General features: G+C 42.6%; 1 non-coding gene across 1 annotated transcript; it reads left to right on the top strand.

The window, feature by feature from the left end:
* The first annotated feature begins 633 nt into the window (after positions 1–633).
* Positions 634–705, top strand: TRNAD-GUC (transfer RNA aspartic acid (anticodon GUC)). Its single transcript has one exon. It is a non-coding gene; the product is annotated as a tRNA-Asp (tRNA).
* The last annotated feature ends 23767 nt before the right edge of the window (positions 706–24472 follow it).

Genomic DNA, 24472 nt, shown 5'->3' with positions numbered 1-24472 from the left:
TCACATAGGACCTTGTAGTTAATCAGATGTATCTCCCTTTGTTAAAATTGTCCCCAAGTCTGCTTCTCTGTATTCCTCACTGAACCATCAGCCCTATGAAGGCAGGGACTGCACCTATCTTGATCATCAGTGTATCTCCAATACATAGTTGGTACTCAGTCTGTTTATTGAATGAATGCATTAATTGATTAATATATTAATCAGGCTAACAAGCCATTAAATCATCTAAATTCTTGTACTAATCCCATGCTCATTAAGTGACCTTAACAGGAATCTCCAGTCCACTTTATTTTTTCTAATATTTATTTATTTTTTTTATTTGGTTGCAGCAGGTCTTAGTTGCGGCAGGTGAACTCTTAGCTGTGGCAGGCGAACTCTTAGTTGGGGCATGCATGTGGGAACTAGTTCCCTGACCGGGAATGGAACCTGGGCCGCCTGCACTGGGAGCACAGAGTCTTAACCACTGTGCCACCAGGGAAGTCCCCTCCAATCCACTTTAGAGTCACATTTCTAGTGTTAAAAAAAAATTGCCATTCTGATTTTTACATCAGTCTCTTGTGAGCTTTGCTAATATGAATTGGCCCCTGAGAACAACTCTGAGACACTGATTAAATCTGGGGGTTTATTGGGAGTTCCCTGGCAGTCCAGTGGTTAGGACTCAGTGCTGTCACCGCTGTGGCCCAGGTTCAACCCCTGGTCTGGGAACTAATATGCTGCAAGCCATGCAGTGTGGCCAAAAAAAAAAGAAAAAGAAAAAAATTGGGGGGCTTATCACTGAGAGCAGATTCTGGGTGTGCCAAGGCCTCCAAGGGAAAGGCCAGCCTATTTTTCCCAAGAAGTAGCCCCTTGGATCATAGTGAACTGTGCTCATTTTCTTTTCTTTTTTATTATGTATTTATTTATTTATTTATGGCTGTGTTGGGTCTTTGTTGCTGCGTGCAGGCTTTCTCTAGTTGTGGTGAGTGGGGGCTACTCTTCATTGTGGTGCGCGGGCGTCTCACTGCAGTGGCTTTTTCTTGTTGGGAGCTCGGGCTCTAGGTGCACGGGCTTCAGTAGCTGTGGCACATGGGCTCAGTAGTTGTGGCACGCGGGCTCAGCAGTTGTGGCGCACAGGCTTAGCTGCTCCGTGGCACGTGGGATCTTCCCGGATCAGGGCTTGAACCCATGTCCCCTGCATTGGCAGGCGGATTCTTAACCACTGCGCCACCAGGGAAGCCCAAACTGTGCTCATTTTCCATTTTGAATTTCTGTATCTCGTATAGCACTATAAACACCAAATCTCAAGAAATGAATGTCACAGGAATAAAAAAGAATAGAAATATTACATATATCCAAGAAATTCACACACAGACATTGTCCTTTTAGACATTTATAGAATCTCACTACATGGCTTTCCTTTCCAGAGACCCAAAGTTTGCTGGGGTTTTTTTTGTTTTGTTTTTTGTTTTTGCCCACACTGCAAGTCTTGCAGGATCTCAGTTCCCTGACCAGGGATTGAACCCAGGCCACAGCAATGAAAATGCAGAATCCAACCACTAGACCACTAGGGACCTCCCCACAAAGTTCTTCTTTTTTTTTAAATGAATATCAGTTGTTCCTAAAACCAGTGCCCTCTCTAGTCCTGCTGTGACTGCTTCTAAAAGTACATGAAGTTTTACTGAAAGTCTGACCTGGCAGTTTTCCCTTCTCATCCCCACGGGCTCCAGGTGCACTCCTGATGCCAGATGATGCCTGTCCTGGCTGAGACAGGGAAGGCATAGCCTCAGTGCAAGGACAGTTCAAGATTTGTCAGCTGACTGTGCCTGATTATCAAGATGTCCAAACTGGTTCCTTTGCTATGTGTAAGCAATTTAATTTTGTGCCTAATTTTAATCTGCAGTGTACCGTATGTCTGCATCTGCTGTGTTAAAGCATTCATTAGCATTTAAAGGGGGAGTTGATGGTATCGATCACTTTTATTAAAACCAGAAACAGTCATGCAGCAGTAGCTGATGGGCACTCTCTTCGACTACTGAAGTCACAGCCAAAGTGTATGTACTCAGAACTCTGGCACAAACAGAAAATGCGATATTAAGGCAGAGACATCAAAGTGGCATCTGTTATAAGCACTTACGATTTACCACCGTCCCCTGCCATCCCCAGCCTTCCAAATTATGAGCTTCTTGAAGATAGGAAACTTCATTTTTTTCCTGAATTTCTACCACCTTGCACAGTGTCTGGAACAGAATAAATTTTCTGATGAGTGAATAAATTAAGAAACGAAAGTGAGATAGCCAGTGCATGTTATATAAACACTCTACAAGAACAACTGTATTTTTCTTATAGATGTTCTAACAGCTATGTATCGCTATGTAACAAATCACCCCAAAACTTAGTGGCTTGAAATAAGAAGACACATTTGTTATCTCACATAGTTTCTGTAGTTCAGAGATTTAGGAATGCCTTAGCTGGCTGGTTCTGGATTGGGCTTCTGATAAAGCATCAGTCAAGATGTTCAGTGGAGCTGCACTCATCTAGAGGCTTGACTGTGGCTGGAGGTTCTGCTTCCAAGATGGTTCTCTCACATGCAGCTGGTTGTTGGCACAGGACCTCAGTTGCTCCTCGTGTGGACCTTTCCACATGCTTAAGTATCCTCATGACATGGTGGCTGGATTCCCCCAGAGAGAAAGATCCAAGAGGGTAAAGTGAAAGCCACAGTGTCTTTTCTGATGTAGCCTCAGACGTCACGCTGAGGCATGTCCTGTAATATCCTGCTGTTTAGACGGGTCACCCTATTCCATACGGGAGGGATGACACAAGGGTGTGAATACAAGGAGTTGAGAATCACAGGGTCATCTTGCAGGTTGGCTACCACAGACACCATTAAAATCTCTGTACTCCCTAATTATAAATTGATATCTCCTCTCCTGAACTTTGCCTTTTCTGCTTGTTTTATATTTTCTCCCAGCCTAAATGTTGAACCTGAGCAGATTTCAATGGAGTGTTAGAGCAGGAAGGCATCTTGAAGACCATCTCCCAAAGTTCAATGTCCTCATTTTACAGATGAAGAAACCAAAGCTTGTAAGGGTGAAGTGTCTGCCCAGTCACTCAGCCAGTTACAGGCAAGGCAGCACTCAAGGTCCCCAGCCTAGGCTCTTCCCTACCCTGTTCTCATGGAAGCAGTGCTTTGTGAAATGTTTAATCATGTGTGAAGCTGGTGTTTGTGAGGTCCAGCAGCTGTAAGTTAACACTTATTTTATTTTGGTATAGCTGGACCTCTTAAGTCTCCATAGAGATTGGGAGAGTCATTATGGACTAGGTGTGACTAAATGCTTCTAAAACCAAAACATTCAGGCAATTACATTTTCTCTTTCTTCTATCAGGCCTGTGTCAGTTCCCTCTGGATTTTATGGTAGTTCAGAGAAAGCATTTGTTTTATGGAATTTTAATGCTCAGTTCGGTCAGGCGAAAGTTTGCTGGAGTCCTCGTGAGCTAGGCACAGGCCCTGCGTTCTCTCTGATTTCCATTGTCGATTCAGAAACAAGTGTCAGAAGTAGGCGGAGTTATTTCCCTATGGACTAAATTAGAAATTTTGAAAGAAAGAGATCGAAACATAAAATGGAAAAAGAGAAAGCTTCTATTTTGTGAGACAGGAATAATTCTTTCCCTGCTCCTTTGACAGTTCTTTGGCTCCTACTGTATACCACCCCTTCCTCTGACTGTATGTGTTTCATCCTTACCTGGGGGACCTGCGGCTCTGAACTTGAAGTTCCCAGGACTTAGCTTGCCCAATTACTTGTCTTTGTCTAAAAAAAGTCTAAAAATTACTAGTTCTTCCATTTGATGTAACACACTCAATAATGACCATTCCTTAAATTTAAGCCACTATAGTAAATCACTGTCTTATTCTATCAAAGAATCAAAATGACTTTACTGAAAATGAGCCATCCAATGCTAGATGGTCAGTTTTCAGAAATCCCCTACTTCTTACCCACACAGATGAAGTTCCAAAGAGACTCAAAGGATAATAGCACCACCTGCTTATTTTACTGAGTTTTCACTATAAGAAACGGCATCCCATGCTAGCTTGTTCAAACACAAATTTATTGTAATGTAATATAAAACATATCGTGGAAGAAATAATTTTGATTAGAGTTAACATTATTGACGGAGCATGATGTGCCAAGCCCAGTTCTAAGCCCTTCCTGCTTTTAATCTCCTCAACCTATGAGGTCGATTCTATTATTATCTCCACTTTACAGTTGAGAAAATTGAGGCATAGAAGTCAGCTATCTGACCAAGGTAATCAAAGAAGTGGCACCGTACCAGGGCAGGACCCCACAAAGGCTGGTACTGGAGGGAAGGTGGCTCCAAGGGCCTGGGGTGGGCTGCTGGCTCCTTGCCCCATGCTCCACCGTCAATGACTCAGCTTCCCCACGCTGCTGCTTTCCAAGCCGCCAGCGTCGGCTGTTTGCTGCTCCCCCATATTTCAGCCTGCACCAACAGGCCTTCCCATCCCTCGTGCTACTTCCTGAACTTTCAGCTGCAACTCCCACCTGTAACTGTTAAATTCCTTCCATAGTCCTTGTCTCAAAGTCCCAAAAGAGAATCGACTTGGCCCAGATCATATTTCTGAGATAGACCAGAGAAGGCCCAGGTTGCTCAGTTGATCTTAGGCTGGGCAGGTACCCTCCCTGGTCCTGTGGCCTGTGAAGAGAGAAGTGTGAGGATGGCAAACAATAGAATGCATGGCCATGTAGGCTGCAAGGGTAGACAGCTGCCATCATGTCTCTTAGAACAGGGCATAGGCATACTCTTCCGGCACATTTTTATTCTCTAATGTCTAATCTACACTGTTTGCTCGAAGGGCATATGCAAACACATTGGCTGGATTTAGTAAGTCTTTGTATGTGTAATTTATAAGAACTGTACCAAGAAAATTATACGGATAGAAATGTCTGCTTTTTAAAAAAGATTGGGGGCTTCCCTGGTGGTGCAGTGGTTGAGAATCCGCCTGCCAATGAAGGGGACGCGGGTTCAAGCCCTGGTCTGGGAAGATCCCACATGCCACGGAGCAACTAAGCCCATGCACCACAACTACTGAGCCTGTGCTCTAGAGCCCGTGAGCCACAACTACTGAGGCCATGAGCCACAACTACTAAAGCCCCTGCCTAGAGCCCGTGCGCTGCAACAAAAGAAGCCCCTGCGATGAGAAGCCTGCACACCGCAACGAAGAGCAGCCCCTGCTCGCCACAATTAGAGAATGCTCGCGCGCAGCAACAAAGACCCAATGCAGCCAAAAATAAATAAATAAAATAAATAAATTTATAAAAGAAAAGATTGGCTTGTGAGTAGGAAACCTACACCACTCCTATGTTTCTCCTTTACTCTCACATTACTATCACACTCATAACACTTCTGACATCACATGGGTGGGTTTTTTCCCCCTCACCAAGCAGTCCTGACACACCAGCAGGGGTGGCCTACAATTCAACTCCATTCTGACACTGTCTACCTGGAGATAGTGTCAGATCCCCAGGTTAAGGGCTCAGTCCCACAAGACTGCCACGCACACTCCTCAACTTGGAATGTCAATTGCAAGTCCACGTTGTCACCTGTGCTTCTGACCAGTGGGCTATAAATCAGAGGTTCCCATGATCCCCTCCTCGGGTTTGATTAATTTGCTAGAGCAGCTCACAGAACTCAGGAAAACAGTCTACTCATTGTTTACCAGCTAATTACAAAATGATATGAAGGCTACGGATGAACATCCAGATGGAAGAGCTGTAGAGGGCATGGCAAGTGGGAAGGGGCTCGGAGCTTCCATGCCTTTTCCAGAAGTGCCACTCTCCCAGCACCTCCATGTGTTCACCAAGCCAGTTCTCCAGACTCCATACTATTGAGATTTTTATGAAGGCTTCATCACATAGACGTGATCAATTACTAACTCCTTTTCCAGCCCATCTCCCCTCTGGAGAACGAGTGGTGGGGCTGAAAATCCCAAACTTCTAATCATGACTTTGTCTTTCTTGTGACCAGCCCCATCCAGGAGCTTACCAAGAATCATCTCATTAGTGCAAAAGGCAATTCCCATCACCCAGGAAATGCCAAAGGATCTAGAAGCTTGGTGTCAGGAACCAGAGTCAAAGGTCAAATATTAGAACAAAAGACGCTCCTAATGCTCTTATCACTTAGGAAAGGGTTTTAGAGCTCTGGGCCGGGAACCGGGGCAGAGACCAATGTATATAATTTCTATTATTTTACAGACTGGACAACTCTATATACCAAAAGGTAATCAATTTAAATCAGTATCTAATTGAGCGTCTACTGTGAGGAACGTCATGGACAAACTTCTTAAGGGTAGAAATAGAGTTTGTAGAATTTGAGAGCTAGGAAGGACTTAGGGATGACTTAGTATCCCTAAGTGTCCCTTGGACTGGAGTCAGATGTGTTCTAAAGGTCACACATCCTTTAAAAATCTTTTTAAAGTTTTCTGTCTGTATTCCAATAATAATCTAAAAAGGTATGAGTGTATTTTGGATCACCTGTTCGGCCTCCTCAAACCTATGTACTGCTGTACAATTTCAGGATTTGAGTCTGTGTTTTTGTTGATGCTAAATCAGATTAACATAATTTTGGTGGCCTAATGATAAAAAAGGAAAACTTACTAATACAAATGAACTGCATTTATGCCCAAACCACCGCATTCAGTGGTTTTGTTGCGGAAATCCAAGGCCCAAGAGTGGCTGCTTGTCTAACACTCAGAAATGAATTGTCTGAGGAGACACACGTGCTGACAAAGCAGGAGACTTTATTGGGAAGGAGTGCTGGGGTGGAGGGCAGCAGGATGGGGAACCCAGGAGAACTGCTCTGCCACGTGGCTCACAGTCTCGGGGTTTATGGTGATGGGGTTAGTTTCCAGGTGGTCTCTGGCCAATCATTCTGACTCAGGGTCCTTCCTGGTGGCACGTGCATCTCTCAGCCAAGATGGATTCCAGCGAGAAGGATTATGGGAGGTTGGTAGGACATAAGGACTGGAGTCTCCTCTCTCCTTTTGACCTTTCCCGAATTCTCCCCGTTGGTGGTAGCTTGTTAATTCCGCGTTCCTTTTCAGGACCTCCTGTTGTAAGATAACTCATGCAAGTGGCTACTATCTTGCCTGGCCAGGGCAGGTGGCTTTGGTCAGTGGTTCCCCTAACAGTTTGGTTTTCCAGTTGTTTGAACGGAGGAGGATGATGACAGAATTTGTGTAGTTGAGGGCACTGTACTCGTGAGGGAGACAGAAACTTCACTTCAAAAGACATCATTCTTCATATCTAATGAAATGTTTATTTTATTTTATTTATTTATTTTTATAGAATGTCTTTTTTTGGCCATGCCGTGCAGCCTGCAGGATCTTAGTTCCCTGACCAGGGATTGAACCCGGGCCACAGCAGTGAAAGTGCCGAGTCCTAACCACTGGGCCACCAGGGAATTCCCCAGAATGTCTTTTTTTTTTTTTTTTTGGAGTATAGTTGATTTATGATGTTGCGTTAGTTTCAGGTGTACAGCAAAGTGATTCAGTTATACATATATCTACTCTTATTCAGATTCTTTTCCCATAAAGGTCATTACAGAGTATTGAGTAGAGTTCTCTGTGTTATACAGTAGGTCCTTATTAGTTATCTATTTTATATGTAGTAGTGTGTATATGATCATCGCAACCTCCTAATTTATCCCTTCTCCCCACCTTTCCCCTTTAGTAAACATAAGTTTATTTCCTAAGTCTGTGGATCTTGATTTTATTTATATTTAGCTTGTAAATTTGTTTGGGTTGTATAGTTAGTTGAATGACAACTATAAGGTAAGGAGGTTTTTTGGGTGGTGGTGTTTATTTTTAAGTAACATTTAACCAAAATAATTTAGTAATACTGGCAGAATTTAAGAATTCTTTTTGTTTAAGAGGATACCACACATTACTCAAGTTTGAGGAACACTGATTTAGGTCAACTCTACTAATTTTCAGGTGGTAGGTACAAGGCACTGAAATATAAAGAAATCTGTGAGCTACTTAAGACAGGAAGTGACTTATTCATGCCGAGTGCACGGAACTTAGATCCCTAGTCATCTGTAACTGAACTAAAAAAAAATAGACCACAGCAAGATGGTGACAGAGCCAGGATGAGATTTTTTTTTTTGCGGTATGAGGGCCTCTCACTGTTGTGGCCTCTCCCGTTGTGGAGCACAGGCTCTGGACGCGCAGGCTCAGCGGCCATGGCTCACGGGCCCAGCTGCTCCGCGGCATGTGGGATCTTCTCGGACCGGGGCACGAACCGTGTCCCCTGCACCGGCAGGCGGACTCTCAACCACTGCGCCACCAGGGAAGCCCGGGATGAGATTTTTACACCTGTCTTCTTTCCTATTCCCTGCCCTCAGCGGCTTGTCAGTTCATTGCTTACCTGGATCACCTGTGACTTTCTTTTCTTTTTTTAATTGAAATATACTTGACATATAACATCGTAAATGTAAGGTGTACAACATGTTGATTTGATACATTTATATATTATAATATGATTGCCATTATGATAATAATTAGCACCTTTATCATGTCACACAATTATCATTTCTCTTTAGTAGTTGGAGTAATCGAGATCTAGTCTCAGTAAGTTTGATGATTATAATATAATAGAATATTGTCTATATTCACTGTACTGTGCACCAGATCTGTAGGACTTGTTTACTACTTGTTACAAACTTACACCCTTAAACAACACTCCCATATCTCCCTACTCTTCAGCCCCTGCTAACCACTATTTTATTTTTTGTTTTTACAAATTTGGCTTTTTTGGAATCCACATGTAAGTGATATCATACAGCATTTGTCTATCTCTGTCTTAACTTATCTCACTTAGCATGATGTCCTCAAGGTCCATCCAAGGTTACTGCAAATGGCAGGATTTCCTCCTTTCTCGTGGCTGAATAATATTCTTCCATTGTGTGTGTGTGTGTATGTGGTGTGTGTGTGTGTGTGTGTCTGTGTGTAGGTATGTATATATATATATATATATATATATATATATATATATACATACCTACACACAGACACACACACACACACACACCCCACATCTTCTTTATCCGTTCAGCTGTTGATGGACGCTTAGGTTGTTTCCATATCTTTGCAATGAGAATACTGCTGTAATAAACATGGGAATGCATATATGTTTTCAATAGCCTGTTTCCATTTCCTTTGGGTCTATACTCAGAAGTAGAATTGCTAGATTATATGGTAAATATTTTTTTTTAGAAACCTCCATATTGTTTTCCATAGTATTCCAACTTCTTTTTCCTGTCTTTTTTCTCTCTCCCATTCTCAGTCGTAGCAATAATTATAACCACAATTTTCCTCTAGCTTGCTATGTGCCCAGTGCTTTATAAACATTATCTTGTTCGATGTTCGATTAGACTCCTCAAATCCTGAATTGTCTTCAGTTTTGTTTTGTTTACCGTTTTGTCTTTCCCATGTCTTTGTCTTGTATACGTTTCTTTAGCTGGGCAGCTTTTCAGGATGAAAGGCTGCTGAGTGTCCCTGAAGGGTGACGCTTTCAACCTGAATCAGGCTATTGTGTCTATTACAGGAATCATGAATTAATGATACTTGTCCAGTCATTATCTCGAGAGCTTTTTTGTTGTCCTTAAAGAGAGACAGTTCATTTTGCTTGGGATATGATTGTGGTGATTTGGTTCTCAATAAAAGACAGCTTCCATGCTGGTGGAAACCTTTGTATTTTAGAGTGTTCTGCTGTGAGTTGCCTTCCTTAGGTTCCTTGAAAGAAAACACCCTTCCTCTTCCCCTCTCAATCCATCATTTTTACATAGACAGGTTTCTCAAACACAGACAGGAAAAGTATCACATGTAACAATGCCTTCCCTTTATGCAATGCTTTACAACCAAGCCACAAAGGCCGGCCCCAGAGCCGGCAACACCACTGCGTTGAACACCCTTATCTCTGTTCTACAGAGGTGAAAAGATTTCCCTAGAAATCTAGAAGAATCTAGAGTGCTATCCAAATTGGAGCTTAAGTTTAATCTTTAATTCAGATTACTGTGGTCCCATTCACAACACTGTCTTTGTAAGACTGACTGCCATCATAGCTACAGAATAAAAAGAATGAATATTGTAGGGGAGGAAAAAGTTTCCCTCGACCCTCTTAGGGTCCCTGGCTGGGTCTGAAAATTAAACCAACAAAGACAGATTAACAGGAGAAAAGCATACAATTTATAGTATCGGGGAAAATTCCCTGTTTAATTTTATGCATATCTTAAAAGAGAATTTCTCAGAAGATAGCTATTTCCCCCATCCCCGCTGTCACTCACTCTGTTATGAGTGGCGTATCTCAAATTGTTAACAAGTTATTTTACTCAAAAAAATCTAGGCATATCTAAAAGATATATTTGTTCTATAGCTCCCTAGCACTGATGCTATATCAAGATTGAAAAGAGTGACTTTACATTGATTCTAGTTTAAAAACAAATGATTAAGAACACAAAAACATAAAAAATAACGCAATGATTATCAATACACTCTCTTTTTCAAATCATCGTTCCCGAGTTTGCTGATTGCAGCATTTGAAAACCAAAACATTACCATTAACAGGCTAGGGAGTGGAAAATAAATTCCACCACTTTCTGCACTTGCAGGATTTGACCTTTAACATTGGGCAAATTTGTAAATTTGCCGAAGTCAGGCTGGCTTGAGGTTAAGGAGGAGCTCAGCTTAGCTCATCTGGTTGTTGGATCCACCACTGAAAGTACCGGCTCATTTACCAAAGTAAATAGAACTGTAAAGACTAAAACCAAACAAAATGAAAATCGATTTTTTTTAAGAGGTCATTCTGGGAATATTTTTTCTTCTCCTTACTGAAGGGTAGCTTCAATGTGCCACCCCAAAATTTGTCTCTTTGGTATAAGAATTATTTTGAGGGGATTATTTTAAAGAAACTGCAGATGCAAAGAAGGCTCTGAAAACAGTAGCAGTTACCCTTTGGTAAAGGGAAATCTTCATTTATAAAGAAATTTACATTAGAAAGGGGGCCTGCTTTTTCAGCTGAGAGGCTTACCTGCAGTGGTGGGCAACCTTTGTTTACCAAACCTTCCTCTTCTCACCTTCGTCTGAGTTGCTTCCCCCTTTGAAGCCCCAGCTCCCATCTCCGTCCTTAGATCAGGATGGCATTTAAGTCTCACCTGTCTGGTTGCCTTTTGAGTCTCAAATCTTAGGTTCCAGTATGAATGTGCGTAATAAAATGGTTTTATTTTTCTCCTGTTAATCTGTCTTTATTATGAGGACGAGGGGTCTTAGCCAAGAACTCGGAAGAGTAGAGGAAAATTATTTTACCTCCCCTACGTTACCTTAGAAAGCAGAGTGCTTAGCCCTTATTTCACTAAGATTACTCCATAATAGGAGTGAGATAAGTATCTTTAAAAGACAAAAGGGCCTATATGTAAAGTGCTCAGTTCGTAGCTGGCTCCTGCCAAGGGCTCAGTAGATTATAGCTGTTACCATTGTGGTTAGCAGTATTTTATTAGATCTTAAAACTCAAATTAAAATGGCCAGGCCTGAGAAAGAAGCAGTAAAACTATATTCCAGCTACTTGTTTTAGTCTTTTTATTAATCTTCTTTGTTTAAACCATTCTCCCGAGCCTTTTTCTTTGTTTTGTTTTTATATTGTTTTAAGGAGACTGGGTTAGTAGTGGGCCAATTTTTCAATTCCTTAAAATTTTGTAATCCAGTTTCCGCCCACCCCAAAATAAATATACTTATTGCCTCCAGGCCTCGGCTATTTTTAAAGGGTTGTATATCTGGGACTTGGTTGTACAAGTTTGTATGTTCCTAAACACTACATACCATGATGGCTTGGTACCGATAAGTGGAACATCGCCTGCCATATCAGTAAGCTAAGGATGTCACAGTTCATCAGCGATTGCAGCCACAGGCGATGGTGAGCTGGTGAGCCCTGAGGGAACTCAGGAAGGAAAAGAATACCTGCCAGCTAACAGCCATTAGACTGCAGCCAGTCCCCACGGTGAGCTCTGAGGAAACTCAGGATATGAAAAAACAGGATACTGGCCCCAGATGGCTGAGGTGTACATCAAAGGAGTGATTTCAGTGAACCCAGACTCTTGCATCTTCCCATATACAGAAAAGTGCTAAATTCCTTAACTTGACATAGCTGGTTTTCTTTAATTAACAGTAATCGTTTGATGCTCAGACCACCTGCCCTTTGTTGCAAAACTCTATATTTCCTGGCTCCCCACCTGGGCTCTTTGGAGCAGTTCTCTCAGGGTTGCTTAAGATGTTGTCTCCCGGGTTTGAAGTCCTAAAAATTCCAGCTGAATAAAACATAGCTCTCAACTTTCAGGTTGTGAATATTTTTTTAGTCGACAGTACATTGAATAAAATTCTGTAAATTTTTAATGGATCCCCACTATTCCAATCTAATATTATTACCTAAAAAAGACAACTAAAAAAACCCACGTGTGTGTGTGTGTGTGTGTGTGAGAGAGAGAGAGAGAGAGAGAGAGAAAAGACAACGTCTGGAAGGATATACAATAAAATATTAATTTTGTCTCTGGGTGATTAGATAGCAGGTGCTTTGTATTTTATCTTTGTTTTGCTTATTTGTATAATACCTCAAAAATGAGGGTGAATTACTTGTATCATTTTTTTAGTTAAAAATGTACTTATTATAATCTAATATCTTTAACATACACACTACTATATATAAAATAGGTAAACAACAAGGACCTACTGTATAGCACAGGGAACTATACTTAATATTTTGTAATAACCTATATAGGAAAAGAATCTGAAAAAAACATACGCACACATACACGTATTTGTATAACTGAATCACTTTGCTGTACACCTGAAACTAACACAACACTGTAAATCAACTATACTTCAATTTTTAAAAATTAATTAATTAAAAAAAGGAAGATATGGGGACTTCCCTGGTGGTGCAGTGGTTAAGAATCTGCCTGCAATGCAGGGGACACGGGTTCGAGCCCTGGTCCAGGAAGATCCCACATGCCGCAGAGCAACTAAGCCCGTGTGCCACAACTACTGAGCCTACGCTCTAGAGCCCACGAGCCACAACTACTGAAGCCCGCGCGCCCAGAGCCCGTGCTCTGCAACGAGAGGCCGCGAAAGTGAAAGGCCCGCGCCCCGCGATGAAGAATGGCCCCGCTCGCCGCAACTAGAGAAAGCCCTTGCACAGAAACGAAGACCCAACACAGCCAAAAAAATATATATATAAAAGGCCATTATCTAGAAACTTGCTGAGCTGATGGAAGGGCACAAAGTTTCTCAGACATTCTTTGCTCCTGCCTCAACAGCTCCCCCACCTCCCGTGCTAATCACTCAAAACCTGGACCTCTATGCCTGGTACCTATGATGATCCTGTTGCCAGGTGTAAGTGATACCGCTGAGGATCAAACCTTTGCCTTTTAAGCCTGTGTTTTCCACGAACCCGACTCCAAAGGATACTGAGGATGTGCTTCAAAGATATTCATTTGAATTTTTACTTCCATAGTGACATGCCCTCTGACCTAATTACTATTAATTACTATTATTACTCCCAGCCAGAAAAAACAAGTTGCTTTATTTGGAAATTAAGAGGAAAAAACCTGAGCCAAAAAGACCTCCTGCCATTTCATATCAATAAATTGGAAGAAAATAACCATGCTCTCTACCCTTAAAAAAATGAGATCAGCAGAAATACTTTGTGATGGGCTGCATGCAATGTGGAAATATTTTTGTCTAATTTTTTATACTAATAAACTTCCAGAACTCTGAGAATCACATTGTTGGTTGTGACAGGTTGGGGGTCATAGAGGAGGAGTTTCATATGTATAAAGTTAATAACAGTATGTGGAGATTACATTTAACCATGTGTAAACGTCCGGTATGGAAAAAGAGAATACTCAGGCACAAAAAAGAATGAAATAATGCCATTTGCAGCAACATGGATGCAGCTAGAGATTATCATACTAAGTGAAGTAAGTCAGACAGAGAAAGACAAATATCATATGATATCACTTATATGTGGAATCTAAAAAAATAAGGCAAATGAACTTATTTGCAAAACAGAAATAGACTCACAGACATAGAAAATGAATTTATAGTTACCAAAGGGGATGGCAGGGCAGGGGGAGGGATAAATTAGGAGTTTGGGATTAAAATCTACACACTACTATATATAAAATAGATAACCAACAAGGACCTACTGTATAGCACAGGGAATTATACTCAATATCTTGTAATAACCTATAATGGAAAAGAGTCTAAAACAGAATATATATATACATATGTATGTATAACTGAATCACTTTGCTATATATTTGAAACTAATACAACATTGTAAATAAATTATATTTCAATAAAAATTGAAAAAAAATGTTTAAAAAAGAAAAAAAGAGTATAGGCCCAACGTTAGACTCAGCTGCAAAGTTGCAGAATGCTCTGTCTAAAGACTGCAGAGGTAGCCCCAGTGTCCATCTGCCTCTCATCTGCAGGAGGTACCAGGCTACGTGACAACTCTCAAGTGACTTTCTGGCCTTCCCTGAGTGCCCAGGCCACAGAGAGTTTGATTTTCCTTCCTAAAAATTTCTGTACCACTTACAGTCTGACATTTATATTGTGTCACTTGATATTTTTAATCTCTTGATTTTAATACAGAATATATAATAAAGTGTTAAAATGATCTCATTGTTTCTGTAGGTTGGTCTTCTCTCACTAGACAGGAGCTCTCTCCTCTTCAGGGTCATTGATAATATCCTTTGACCATCCAATAACTCCACAAAAATAACAGGCACAGAGCAGCTCATACTATCAACTTGACTGAAGTGATGGTTTTGCAGGATAAAAACACCAACGTTCAAATGTCACACCAGCTCAGCCTACTGTTTCCTACCACATGTTAAAAGGCAAACAAAACACATGCTTCATGAAACAAAATATATTTAAGTATTTAGCTATACATTGCATTATTCTGGTGTGGTAGAAAGATTGTTTTTCAGCCAGGTGACCTGGTTTACAATACCAGCGCTGCAAATTACCCACGTGACCTTAAGCAAATCATGTAACCTCTCTTAACTTATAGTGATTAGTTCAGTGAGTCAGTCATTTAACAAATCTTTCATTATCATTTGATCTGTGCAGAACGTGGTGCTAGAATGGGATGCAAAGGTGAACAAGGTCACCTCAAATCTATCCAACACTTATAGTAAAGTTTTCATTTCTGCAATTTTGTTTTGAAAAGCTTTCCTTTTGTTGTGCTCTGAACATTCCCTCTTTAGAGCAACCTGTTCTTGTTTAAAATCTTCTCATATCTGCAGATACTAATATAGTCTTTTTTTCCCCAATGTTTATTTCCCCCCCCAGAGTCTCTGTTTTCACCAAGTTGCTTTTTCTCTATTTTTCTGTCTCTTTCATTATTACATGCTTTCCTCCAGTACCATCTTTTGGAGTAAGAAAAGCTGATAGGAAGCTCTGAACACTTGAGTATAGCCTATCAGCTGTGATCTCACCGTAGTGCAATGGTTTTCTACATGTTCTGACCAAGTGAACAGTAAGAAATGCATTTTACATAATGACCCTGTGTATGTGGATCTTAAAAGCTTCACAGTACTTTGACAATACTTTCCTTTATTATATGTGATACAGTCTCATTTTTTCTTTTCTGTTTTGTGGACACGACCTACCATAATAAATTCATGATGTAGTAAAGTATTATCACCATAAATTGAAAAGCACCAGTAGAGATGATCCAGCTGGGCTGTTTTCTGGAGGAATCCTGGTCAGTCCTTCTCTCTTGGACTTATTAGACAAGTACGCAGAAGATACTTTTCTTTTTCCCTGCATGGAAAGTGTCAATTAAAAAAAAAAAACAAAAAACACAGCAAGCTGCAAATCAGATGGTTTATTTGGGGTTTTAAGTATTGCAATCCAGGACATACAGATTCAGGTAACCCCAAAAGAGTGTTGTGAGGAAGAGAAAGAGTCAGGGGCTTATACAGACAAAAGGCCATGACGTTGTTGAAAGTTGCCTGGTGAGAACTGTGATGGACTCTGACTTGAGTCAGAATATATTTGCTTTTAAGGAATCACAGATTGTTTCAGGGTAGAGGTCTGATGAGTAGCTAGACTGTCATGAGTTATTTTAGGGCAAGGGTCTGATAAGTACAGTATTTTGAGTTTCTGGCAGGTGTGCTGAATGCCTTCATCAGGTCAAAAGGTCAGATTCCATTCAGGTGGAGATGTGCAGAAGTCACACATCCTTAGTGGCTGCCCAGCTACATTTTGGAGAGCTCTCTTAACGATTCCAACTTCATTTTGATTTTCCTTTCACAACAGTTCATGCCTGGTGGCCAGGGGTCTGGGAGCCAAGTTGGGGTAGAAGCTGGGGGCCTTGATCTTCAACATGGGAATGGTTATTAATCACCAATTTTTCAAGTTAGAGTCCCTCACTTCAGAAGCCCTTTATATTAACCTCTGCAGGTGATGAACCTCAGTCTCGGGAGAGAGGCAGCCACTTGGGGGTTCCAGTGGGGGAGGGGCCTGGGGCTCCAATGGCTCCTTACACTGAATTTCAACCATTCCTCCTTTTCGTAGCTTACCTGTACCCCTCTTCAGAAAGGTATATGATGCTGCCAATTTCTGAGTCTTTTGGGAATTCTGCCCTGTAAAATGAATCCATTTTCTTGTTTTGTTTGTTTGTTTGCTTTAATCTCTTTTTTTAAACATCTTTATTGGAGTATAACTGCTTGGTGTGTTAGTTTCTGCTGTAGGAATCCATTTTCTTAAGATGGTTCCCATTCCACCCATTCTTTTCCAGTTTGTAAAATGTTGTTGCTTTTGTTTCCTCTCCCAATTTCTTTGATTTTCTCTTTTTAAAAACCAGCAAACAACAACCCCTGTTACTGTGGGTTTAGTGGAGTGTGGGAAGGAAGCATGGATCATTGCTGGTATTAAAGCCAACATGTAAACCAGCCTTTATATACAACTTCATATTTTCTTTAAAATTTTTAAATTTAACATTATAGCATAATCACTTCCCTGTATAATAAAAAAAAATACTCGATAAACATCATTTAACTGCTGCTTATATGCCATTGTCCTTTCTTAAGAATTTCACCATCGTGGACATTGGGCTTGTTCCTAATTTTTCCCCGTTATGAATAATACTGTAATGAACATCTATGTGTATAAAACCATGACCCGATTTTAGCTGATTTCCTTAGAACTGTTAAAAAACAAAATTCAGCTGAGTAAGTGTAAAGATCTAATTGGCTTTATTCAACAATTCATGAATCGGGGCAGCATCCCGATAGGTAGATAGAGAGCAACTCCGAGGAGCTGTACAAAAGGGTAGAAAGGGGGCTTCCCTGGTGGCGCAGTGGTTGAGAGTCCGCCTGCCGATGCACGGGACACGGGTTCGTGCCCCAGTCTGGGAAGATCCTACATATCGCGGAGCGGCTGGGCCCGTGAGCCATGGCAGCTGAGCCTGCGCGTCCGGAGCCTGTGCTCCGCAACGGGAGAGGCCACAGCAGTGAGAGGCCCTCGTACCGCAAAAAAAAAAAAAAAAACAAAAAGGGTAGAAAGGGGCAGGGATAAGGAAAGGACGCAGTGCTTCAGGCAAGGTCACCTTCCCATGGGGGATGGAAGGGGTCTACCCGGTGGATTACCTCATTAGTACTGACCAGGCAATTCCGGACTGGCTAGTTAAAGGTTACATTCTTGGGAGAGGCAGAGACTGCAATTAGGTTAGGTACCGAGTCTTGGTTTGCTGATGTGGAGCGTAGCTCAAGTGACTCCATCTGGAGGCTGTTGTCTCTTTTTCTTTTAACAGAATAAATTCCCAGAGGAAATATTACACGAAAAAAGAGAATGCAGATATATGAAAGAGCAAGTTTACAAAAAAGTAATTCTCAAACTTCAGTTGCCTCAGAATAGCCTGGAGGGCTGGTTAAAACGGCTTGCTGGGCCCATCCCTAGAGCGAATGATTCAGCGAGTCTGGGGCGGGGCCAATCCCAATTTGCATTTTTAACAAGTTCCAAGGCCTTGGCCAAAGCTGCAGGTTGGGAGCCACGCGCAGAGAACACTGATCTAAACCACAGACAGAAAAACAGTCTCGAACAAAAGAAGATGAGGTTAACTGAGAATAGATGAAACCGCAGAAGTGTTTGTTGGTGGAAACTAGGCGAGAAGTTGCATCTTTTTTCTGCCTGAAGTAGGAGGTGGAATCCTCAGCCGGAAAAGAAGGTAAGAGCAGAGTAAAAGGTGTGATAAAAGGAGTGAGTGGTTTGGGTACGCCTTGGTGGGATTTAATGAAGGAGCTGACTTGGAACCCTATAAAGCAGTAACTGAGGGCATTGAAAATCTAGCTGAAACTAGCCGTCATACATCTAAAATGATGACTAGTTTCATCATCCTTTGATCTTTTACAACAGTGCTCAGCTGCCAGAGGAGGCCTTAAGGGCAGCCGCCCAAGGGGTGGTGAGGCGCTCAGGTTAGGGGTGAGAGCGAGGGAAGCAGTGACCGTGAGGTCTAGGCCAGTGATGAAAGCTCTGTCCAACTTGCCAGAGGGCAAGAAAAGAAAGAGTCAAATGACGGCACGTTTGATAAAATATAAACCAGGCCTTGTGGAAGTAAGGGAGTGAGAACGCTGCAGAGAGGACACGAGTGGTCTTGAGTCATGCTGTCAGAGCTGACCATTCTGAGAGCGGTGCTGTTCTGAGGTGTGAGAAGAATTTGGAGATCAAGAGAATCTGAGGAAATCTGAAGGTAAACTGTTAGATGGGTCATTTGCATGGGCGTAAAAGTTCCTGAGGGTAATGACAAATCCCTGGTCACCTGGAGGTTGGTAAATAAGTAGCCCAAAGGGGGGATAGTGGAATTGAAGGGAGAGGTGGGGTGAAACCGTTGGGTGTCATTTCTCTGGGCTCCAAGGAGCCCAGTTCTTCATGTCTCAGGACGGAAAGATTTCAGCGAGAGGCAAAGTGATAGATAAGACGTGATTTATTAGAATAGGACGCTTGTGAGGCTTACAAGCGGGCAGGCAAGCTTTGCGCTGCCCCGAATACTCAGTGGGTTACAGTTTTATAATCAAAGGAAGGTGGGGGGAGAAGACCTTCTTCATCTTCCTTGAGTAGACATCACGTTTCCATCATCAGCTCCTCCTCCAGGTTGGGTTTTTTGTCCCTACGTGGTCAGGTCAGGACTGTCATGGCACATTGGAAAAATTATTTCAGGTCTCAGTACCATGAGGGTCTTTCATTTGGAAACGTCACCTTTCTATAAATGATTGTTTTTTTGTGTGCACAGAGCATGTGCTGGGGATCATTAACTTGATGACACCACTGGGAAGGTTGTAAGTCTTATTCTTCACTATTGTTTTATTGTTTTTAGGGAATTGTGCAAAGAGCATGTCCTAGGGGTCAAAGAGCATGTTTTGAGGGTCATTAACTTACTGAGCTCATGGGGCAGGATGTAGGTCTCATGCCTGCCACCATTGTTTTATTGTTTTGGGGCTTGTCTCGTGCTTCTGGTGCACGATTTTGTTGCTAATCAAGTTAGCTTGATTTTGTTGTTAAGCAAACCAATGTGGCTTTGATGCTAAGTGACTTGTTCTGCTTCATGAGTCAAGCAAGCCCACATTGTTTCAGCATTTTCCCATTACTTTCCTGAGTGACCATTAATCTTACTGTGGTCTCCCAAAGCCCCCTAAAGTTCCCTCTCTAGCTACAATCCCCTAATGGGGTTTCTAAGCTATTTGATTATCCTACTCAATCCCTATCAGAAGTATACCTTTCACCTGAGAGATTTATTTCCTGCTTTCAGGGAGAAAGAAAGGAGGGTCACAGTGTCCCTTCTATGTTGGCCATTTCTTTCTTTTTTTTTTTCTTTTTGGTACGCGGGCCTCTCACTGTTGCGGCCTCTCCTTTTGCGGAGCACAGGCTCTGGACGCGCAGGCTCAGCGGCCATGGCTCACGGGCCCAGCCGCTCCGCGGCATGTGGGATCTTCCCGGACTGGGGCACGAACCCGTGTCCCCTGCATCGGCAGGCGGACTCTCAACCACTGTGCCACCAGGGAAGCCCCCTGGCCATTTCTTAAGTAACTTTAATTCAAAACAATGAACATGCCACTGAGGCACATTTGGGGGCAGCCTACTCTGGGCTCCAACAATTCCTATTAAGCTCTAGAGTTGGGCGGCTGCTGTTCTCTACCCGCCCCTCCCCCGCCCCCCGCCCCCAGGATCGTGGTCATTCTCAGTGCTCCAGGCAACCACTACCAATCTCTTATAGTTTGCACTCAAAAATGAAAGTCCCTTGCCATTCTTGTGCTAGGCATTGGAACACTAAGTCCCTGTTCTCAAGGATCTTAATGGCTGTGGTGCGGAGGAGAGAGTGGAAAACAAAACATGTCTTGATGGGGGCTCAGAAAATGAACACCTAACTAAGTCTAGGAAGTGAGATAGAAAATGACCTCTCAGAGGACATTTTTTTTTTTTTAGAGGACATTTCTTGGTGAGACAAAAGCTCTTTGAGACAGAGGGAGGAAGGAAGGAAGGAAGGTAGGAAGGAAGTTTTTTCAAAATGCAAATAAACCACTTAAGACAAAAGAATACCTATTGTTTCTCATTGCTATTTGTGGCCCACCTTCTGAGAAAAGGAGTTAGCCTGGGGCCAGGTGAAAAAACTAGGCGGCAGAGGGAGATATTTGTAGCTGGGTTGGGGAGGCTTTGCCAATTCTAGGGCGGCCCAGCTTGTAGGGAGAAAGGGTATAGACAAATATACTGCTCTCGGGTGTCACCCTCACTCTGCCTGTGAAATTGTTCACCTTTCTTTTTTTTTTTTTTTTTGCGGTACGCGGGCCTCTCACTGCTGTGGCCTCTCCCGTTGCGGAGCGCAGGCTCAGCGGCCATGGCTCACGGGCCCAGCCGCTTCGCGGCATGTGGGATCTTCCCGGACCGGGGCACGAACCCGTGTCCCCTGCATCGGCAGGCGGACTCTCAACCACGGCGCCACCAGGGAAGCCCCTCACCTTTCTTTTAAAGAGAAAGACACACCCTAACTCTAAAGACTTGGCCCAAAAAAGGGTGAGTAGAGGAGGAAAGGAGAGAAAAGAGGCGAGCATGTTGGGTGTGGTCACGGAGAGTGTGTGGATAGAGGAGGGAATCTAGAACAAGCCCCAGGTACACCGGCATCTTTAGCTTGGGCAGAGGAAGTGAGAAAGAGTGCCTGTAAAGGTGGCTACGTGGGTTCCTGGGGAAATGTAGCCAAGTCTTGGAAAAGGGAAAAAAGAACACTAAGTGATAGAGTAGATGGTGGATGGTGGGAGTTTTAAGAGGGAATGAAAAACAGGCAGTCATTGGGAAGGGCAAACAAATAAAAACCAATACGTAAGTAAGCTGGGCTGAAATTCTTGAATTTCTATTCAGTAGCAGATGGAGAGCCCCTGAGGTATTGCAAATAGGGGAACTATGTGGTTGTGTGTGTGTTAAAATTGCTCGCTGACCGGGAAGAATCTGGGTGGGTGAGTGGGCAGTTGGCAGTGGGACCAGAGGCAGGGAGATGATTCAGCCGCTCCATACATCTCCTTCATTCTTTGTCCATCTTTTATTTTCGCTCTTCCCCTCCCTATCTATAGGAGCCTACAAAATCCTAGTCCAGAGACTTATTTTTCCTCCCAGGCTGTGTTGGGTGATTTCTCCTTTTTACAGTTGTCAGAAATGAAAGTGACAAATGTAACCTCTTTTTCACTGAAAGGAAAGAAGCCTTGCTAGGTTTTAACAAAAAGGAGACTGTCCAAGTAGGTTTGTTATAAGTACTATAACCGAGAAACTCTCAGTTAGCTGTCCTGGCATCCCCCGTGTTATCTTAATTTATTCAACATTTACTATACATCACTGTAGAGGAGGAAAAATAATTTTGCCTCTACCCTTCTTAGGTTCTTGAATGAGACTCCCCTGTAATAAAAAGACAGATTAACAAGGGGAAAATTTAATTCCGTTCCTATATACAAAAGCCCCACAAAGATAAGAGACTGAAAGACGTGACCAGAGCAGGAAGCTTTTCTAACTTTTAGACAAAGAAACAATAAATTTGTGAAGAACTGACGAGACAAACAGGTTTGGGCTAGAAGTAGTAAATGGTGAGGAAGTACCAAGATTTGTTTATCTAGTCTTTTTGGCCCTAGATTCCCTGTATCTTGTGGTGAGGATGCCTTCTACCCTCCAGGTACAGGGAAGGTACCTTTCACAGGGGAGATTTTTTTTTTTAAATTTCTGCTGTACAGCAAAGTGACTTAGTTGTACATATATATATATTCTTTTCCATTCTGATTTGTCACAGGATGTTGAATACAGTTCCCTGTGCTATACAGTAGGACCTTGTTTATCCATCCTTATATATACTAGTTTGCATCTGCTAATCCACTAACGGAGCAGGACCCTGTGGGATAGCCTTCCCCCATATCCTCCGCTTTAGCTCCTCTCTGAAGTACCTGGATAACAGTATTTGATGCACATTCCTGAGCTGTTTTACAGATGTGAAAACCCCCCTACCAAATGGAAGATGTTAACTACTTGATGACCTTGAGCACATAGCTCCAGGCCTCCTGGAGCCTAAGGATAGATAATGTTAACCCCTATGACACCGCCCTGTTACCTCACCATCAACCAGTTAGAGACTTTTACATGTGCTGATCACATATCTTGCGACCCCCCCCTCCCTCACCTGGCCTTTAAAAATGCTTTGGTGAAAGTGTTTGGGGAGCTCGGGGGTTTTTTTTGGGCTGAGCCACTCGTCTCCTTGCATGGGCCCTGCAATAAACCTTCTTCTGTGTTCCAGAGTCCGACGTTTCAGCTTGTTTGGCCTCACTCTGCGTCGGGCACACAAACTTTTGCGCTAACAATCCCAAGCTCCCAATCCTTCCCTCCCCCTCCCCCTTGACAACCACAAGTCTGTTCTCTATGTCTGTGAGTCTGTTTCTGTTTCATAGATATGTTCATTTGTGTTGTATTTTAGATTCCATATATAAGTGATATCATATGATATTTGTCTTTCTTTTTCTTGCTTAGCTTAGTATGATAATCTCTAGGTTCATCCATGTTGCTGCAAATGGCATTATTTTAGTCCTTTTTTATCACAGGAGATTTATCTTCTACTTTCAGGGGACAAAGGAGAGTCAGTGTCCTTGCACTGGCTGTTTCTCCAGTACCTTTAATGAAAAATAAATGCCAGAGTGGCATATTTTGGGGTGACATGTTCTGAACCCCTGTATCAGTCATGGTACTAAGATGAGGACCATGAATCAGACCAGAACTGGTTTGCAAGGGAGAAATAGAGACACAGTGTAGAGAACAAACGTATAGACACCAAGGGGGGAAAGCAGCGGGGGGTGGTAGGATGAATTGGGAGATCGGAACTGACATATATACACTAATATGTATAAAATAGATAACTAGTAAGAACGTGCTGTACAAAATTAAATAAGTAAAATAAGATCAAAAAAAAAAAGACCGGGTCTTTGCTCTCCTAAAGTTTACATTCTGGGTAGGTTTTGGATATGTGTGTGCGTATGTTGGGAGTAGTAGGTGAGACAGATTGTAAACAACCATGAAAACTTCAGATTCTGAGAGGGGCTGTGAAGACAATAGGGTCCTGGCATAGAACATAACAGGGTGGAGGGGAGGGCTTTCTGAATGTAATACAGGGCCTAGGGGAGGTGACATTTGAACTTAGACTTGAAGGAGGAGAAGGAATCAAAGTACAAAGGTCCTTTCAAGCAGACAGAATAGCCTGTGCGAAGAACTCTAGGTGGTTATGAGCCTGAGGTTCCCGTGGCTGAATCACGTTGAGCAAAGGGGGGCCATTGGTATAGGATGAGATGGAGGAGTTCGGCAGGGCTGGAGCAGTGGAAAGCTAATGAAGGATTGTTTTGTTTTTGTTTTTGTTTTGCGGTACGCAGGCCTCTTACTGTTGCGGCCTCTCCCGTTGCGGAGCACAGGCTCCGGACGCGCAGGCTCAGCCGCTCCGCGGCATGTGGGATCCTCCCGGACCAGGGCACGAACCCGTGTCCCCTGTATACACTAGAACAATGGCAGTGGCGATGGAGAAAAGTGGATGGATTTGTGATATATTTGTGGAAGTAAAGCAAGAGTATTTGGTGACACATTAGAAGGGAGAAACAAGGGATAGAGAGGACTATCGACTAATACTTGGTTTTTAGCTTGATCACCTGGGTAGATGATGATGCTATTTACTGAGGTAGAAAGATCTGGAGATGAGTGGCTTTTTGAGGAGGGAATTGGAGATCTATTATGACATGTTATATTCAAAATGACATCAAGTAGCTGATTTAATATACGAGTTTGGAGTTCAGAGAAAGGTCTTGGCTGGAGATATAACACTGGGAGTCATAGGATATGATGGAACCACTGTTCCTCAAA

The sequence above is a fragment of the Pseudorca crassidens genome, chromosome 6, assembly GCF_039906515.1.
Source record: "Pseudorca crassidens isolate mPseCra1 chromosome 6, mPseCra1.hap1, whole genome shotgun sequence".
NCBI lineage: Eukaryota > Metazoa > Chordata > Mammalia > Artiodactyla > Delphinidae > Pseudorca > Pseudorca crassidens.
The sequence above is the reverse complement of the archived record's forward strand: the minus strand, read 5'-3'. Positions and strand labels throughout refer to the sequence as shown.